Here is a 6,000-nt window from a genome sequence, read left to right as displayed (position 1 = left end):
TAAATATCAGTCGCACAAAACGTGCGACTGACAGTCGCACAAAGCAGACGCACATTTTGTGCGAATGATATATTTTTTTTTTTTATTATTATTAATTTTATTATTATTATTATTATCATTAATATTGTTGTTGTTATTATTATTATTATTAAATTATTATTTTTGTTTTAATTATTATTGTTATAACTGATGTAAGAAAGAAAGCATAAAAATTGACAAACACAAAACACACAGAATTTACGTGGTTCACCGACAATGTGTTGACTAAGTCCACATGCAGAGGAGAGAAAAATTTTATTACTAGAAGAAACCCAAAATACAAATATTGGCTAGATTATAGAAAATAAGAGTTTATAAATTACTCCAATACATAAAACCTTAGCCAAAATAGATTTTTTTGGGATGATGCAAAACTAATGCCCAAGACTCCTTTTATAAGGAGAAGAATAACAAGCCTTTGTTATTCTTCCGATGTGGGATAATGATAAACATTAATCTTCCAATGTGGGATAATGAAAAACATTAATCTTCCAATGTGGGATAATGACAAACATCAATCTTCCAATGTAAGGTTATGTCTTGAATCCCACATTAGAAGATTGATGTTTGTCATTATCCCACATTGAAATATTAATGTTTTTCATTATCCCACATTGGAAGATTAATGTTTATCATTATCCCACATCGGAAGAATAACAAAGGCTTGTTATTCTTCTCCAGTTCTCCTTATAAAAGGAGTCTTGGGCATTAGTTTTGCATCATCCCAAATAAAATTGTTTTGGCTAAGGTTTTTTTGTATTGGAGTAATTTATAAACTCCTAATTTCTATAATCTAGCCAATATTTGTATTTTGGGTTTCCTCTAATAATAAAATTTTACGCTTTCTTTCTTACATCAATTATAACAATAATAATTAAAACAAAAATAATAATTTAATAATAATAATAATAACAACTACAATAATAATAATAATAATAATAATAATAATAATAATAATAATAATAATAATAAATTAAAAAAAAAATACAAGTCGCACAAAACGTGCTACTGTTTTGTGCGACTGATAATTTTTTTTTATTATTATTATTTTTATTATTAATTTTATTATTATTATTATTATTATTATTATTATTATTATTATTATTAACCGTAATAATAATAACCGTTATAATAATAATAATAACCGTAATAATAATAATAATAATAATAATAATAATAATAATAATAATAATAATAATAATAATATAAATAAGAATAATTAAAAAAAATTAAAAAAAATTAAAATGAAAAGTTATTAACTCAATGGCAAATTTGTAAATTTTTAAAGATCAGGGGCAAATTCGTAATTTCATTAGGAGGGGGGGGTGGCGATAAAATGAAAAGGGTGGCGACAAATAAGAATCGGGAACAAAAGTAGTCAATAGGACAGTCGGGCACACATTGCGGGTCTGACTGTCATCTGAAGACTGAAGCAGTGATTTGGTTTAATCGAAATCTAAACTTTTTATAGCTTCCCATCCATTAGTAACTATTCCTTACGTATTGTTGAATATTTAAGGAAATGAAATGAAGATTTTATGAAAAAATGAAAGAGATTTCTTGATTAAATGAAAAATAAGTTAAATATGTAAATGAAAATTACATAAAAAGTATAGGTCGTTTTCAAAAATAAAAATATTACAAAAAATCTATATATTTTTCTTGCATCATTTAATGATCCAAACCTATATAGCTCACACCCTTATGCACACTTATCATCTTCGTCTTGATGTGTGTCATTTCTTCATTTATTTTGTGTTTTTGTATTGTTTTTACAGAACAATTAATCAAAGACTTAATCTCTTGATTAGTGATTGATTAAGAGTTAAATGCTGGTGGAGGCCTGTCTTTACTTCCTTGCCAAGTTATGTAATAAGATCGTTTGAGAAGATGACTGTTCCTATAAAATGCAACAATGGGTTAGTAGGGCCCGAAAAGTTTTTCCGGAGATCCACTCCGACGCCCAAGTTAGTATCAGTATAAGATGAGTTCGTCTAATAGGTCCTTCCAAGAGCGCTATGGCTGCAAGGTGGATTACTACTTAAAACTTATTTAGACGTGAAGTGTTTTGTGTTTAATTCTTAACAATTGTTGTTCTCAGTATTAGTCAAGACAGTTCTTCTCACTTTAGATTTATTACAATAGTATTAATATCCTTTCTAAAAATCAAAGTAAGTCTTTGAAATTCAGTTTTAATAACTCCTTAGTAATAAATTACTTTGAGTTTTTTTATCTTTCTCCCGTAATAGTAGAAACTAATTACCTCATTTATGTGCTCCTTGATCTGTATTTATAGCCCATCATTGTGAATGTAAAACATTCTTTTGATACTTTGCTAATCTCCAAAATTCTTTGCATGACGCTGTGCTTGTCTTGGACGTGTCAATCCTCCCATTACTCTATTGGATTATCCTTTATTTTCTATACCATTCTTTACTTCCCCCTTCGAACATGTGTCCCACTATCTCATGATACCCCTTTATAATGGACAAGTGTCCTCTAGCCGCACGTGAGTTTCCCATGCACTAATATTATTATATACATACAATATCATCTTGTTCTTCCCAGATAGATATTGCCAGATGACTATCTAATATTAATAATTCTTCCCAGATTATTATTAATTTAATCATTATAGACAAATATTTTGTCATAATAATTCATGATTAATCTTTTATACACATTTTGTGATCAAAATTACATTCAAAATCGAGGAATTTGGCTCTTACTCTAACTATCATAAAAGACCAACCCTTCAAATAATTGTAAAACTAACAAGCATTAAACAACTTAGTTTCAATTGATATTTTGTAACAATAAAGTTATCCATCAAGTCTTGTAGATCCTTTACAACCCTACACATTTATTGTAGCACCTTTTAAAATTTTAGTTGGATGGATCCATATTTGTGGAGCCAACTAATTTTTTAGGAGTACTTAATTCCTTAATTCATTATTATTATTATTATTATTATTATTATTATTATTATTATTATTATCATTATCATTATCATTGTTGTTTTATTTGTTTTTATCTGTATTTTATAAATAAAAATATATTTAAATTATAGGATATTTCATAATATTAAATCATATATGCAATCAGACATATTTAAAATTAAGATAGTAATTAAATAGAATTAAAAAAATAAGACAATAATAATAAATAAAATAATATCTCTTTACGTTCTAGAAATTGCTTCATTTAATCTGCATAATCACTTATTTAAATTGAATAGACCAATCTTAAAACATAGAGAAATAAAATACAATGGTGAAATCACTTGTATAAAAATGGACATACCTATCTCAAAAAAAAATAACATACCATAAATATACATTTCTCTTATTTTATTATACATGCTACATTTCATTATTTACGTAATCTAATGTATTACTTAAATCATTTATATTTTAAGTAATTATGAATTAGAAATAATAAAAAGTTAATACCACTATTATACATTTTAGACTACATCTCACCTAATTATATTATTTTCTTATATCATCATCATACATAGTGTATTCCGCTTATAGAGAGTAGGTACATGAACAGAGTCTAGAGGGAAAGAAGACTGCAACCCATACCCATAAAGGAGGATGCGATCAAAAAGTCTCTCGACTCAAGATAGATACTCCGAAAAAGTGCAACATTAATAGTTTCAAAAATCATCATAATATATACTCACTCTGTTCTTTTAAGAACCTCTTACTTTACATTTTTTTGGGTGTTTTATTTGTTGTTTTTATAAAGAATCTTTTCATTTATATTACAAATTATGGACAAAAATAACCTTATTCATCCTCATTTTAATGTTTTAATAATGCTTATGTTCCGCATATATCTTCTACTAACTTCATTTTAACATTTTTATATTTTATATGGCCCTCACATATTTCCCACTAATTTAATAAAAAAAAAATTTAGTAACTGTGGTCCCTATATTTTTCACTAACGTTCTATTAATATTTTTTAAAATATTTAAGTCTCTATTTTTCTTCCATTAAATTTATTATTCAACAAAATAATATTCTTATTATTTACAACATTCTATTTTTCTTACTAGTCGTAAACATTCATAGACTATTTCATTAGAGGTACGTATTAGTATTTAGCAAGTTCATGGGCAAGTGGCTATCCACAATATTTAAGTACTTCCATGGAAGTAGTAGAGAAAAGTTGGTGAAAAGGGAAGGACATATTGATCAGGTCAACTTCAACTGAGTTTTTTTTATTTTTAGTACTCAATTCTTTTTTTCAAATTCAAGTTTAGTTAATTAGATTTAGGTTTGCAATTTTGTATGCGAAAATATTTATAATTTTTTGGTATTAAATTATAAATTATGACAAAATAATCCATAAAATTATGTATAATATTTCTTATTTATTTAAAATTGCAGGTAATGTTATTACTAAGAATCAGTGGAAAACAACTTTTTGTTATCACCAATAAGAGTATCGTTATGTACATGCAACCTCCCTAATCCCATTCTAGACGTAAGTCACTTAGAAGCTGTTTGGTTTGCTAAAATTTCAAATAAGAAACAAAAACGAATAACAAATACCATTCTCACTTGCTTGTCTAATATGAAAAGTAAAAGGAATCTATTACATTGTTACTACTATTAACAAGTGAAAACAAAAATATATGAAAAGAGGTTTGAAAAAGATCGTCTAATATAGACTTAGTACGCACTAATTACGTTAGTACATTTTTTATTTTTTATTGTAATGTAATAACTTATATTTCTTATTTTTCAATTCACGGACACAGAGGCATGTACAAAATTGTACGTAATAAGTTCATGTTAGAGTTTCTCTTTATAAGTTTAATTTTAAATAATATGATAATAACATTTTTATTTAGTATTATTTTTCTTTAATTGTCGTTATTTTTTTATTATTTTTGGAAATAAATTCATCATTTTCTTTTAATCGTATTTATACGTTTTAACTCTTTTAATATCATGTATATAATTTGTTTTTTTCATTTACTACCAAATATCTATATTTTTCTTGATAAGAACTCATTTTCTACTTGATGCTGAAGGGCACATAGGAGTAACTCTAGCAAAACAATTTTCCGTTGTTCTTAATTATAGATATACTTGCTGATCGTTTGTTAACGACTAATAAGTTTGATAATTAAATACTTTATTTATGTGAAATTCTACCTTTGTATTTAAGTTTGTCTCATTAATTTTATAGAAAAAATTAATATTAATAATCTTATCTTTTATATATCCGTTGTAAAAAATCTCACTTTTAGATTACTTTTCAATAATTAAAGAATTCAATAATTTATATGTGGTATTAGTATGCTGACATATTAGTATACTGACAATAAACTAAAGATAAAAGTTGAATTAATAAATAATAATCTATAAGTAAAATCATTCACAGTGAATAAGTGAAAATTTAAATTTAATAACAGCTTTTCCTACTTTATATCAAATTTTATTCTGATAATGATGGCACTTTTTCCTTTAATCTAACTTATAAGCTTGTTTTGTCAATTTATCTTATCCACTTTTTTTTTAATTTATTTATTTTGCCTTATTCTCTAAGGATTAATTAACATTAAAACATAAAAATATTACTATCAACGTTTCAGTATGTTGGTTTGGACAAAGTATAGTTAACAAACTGAAACGGATGGAGTAACAATTTTATATTCATAGAGGAAGTATGTATTTGTATGAAAGCTCATAAAATTCCTATCTCTAAACAAGTGTTACATCATTAATACACTACTCCTATGAGTCCATGTATTTTACAAGGAATAATAATGCATGAAAATTAAAGATTTAATTAGAGGCACATAAATATTAACACACCATTTATTTTAGCATTGATTTTTGTTTAGAAAACAAATTTCTTGTTTTTAAATTTTTAAATTCTGTTGTTCGGTTTTAGATAGAAGAATATGTGCATTAGTGCGTAGAATATCAAGAGATTTAA

The sequence above is a fragment of the Amaranthus tricolor genome, chromosome 1, assembly GCF_026212465.1.
Source record: "Amaranthus tricolor cultivar Red isolate AtriRed21 chromosome 1, ASM2621246v1, whole genome shotgun sequence".
Lineage (NCBI taxonomy): Eukaryota > Viridiplantae > Streptophyta > Magnoliopsida > Caryophyllales > Amaranthaceae > Amaranthus > Amaranthus tricolor.
The sequence above is the reverse complement of the archived record's forward strand: the minus strand, read 5'-3'. Positions refer to the sequence as shown.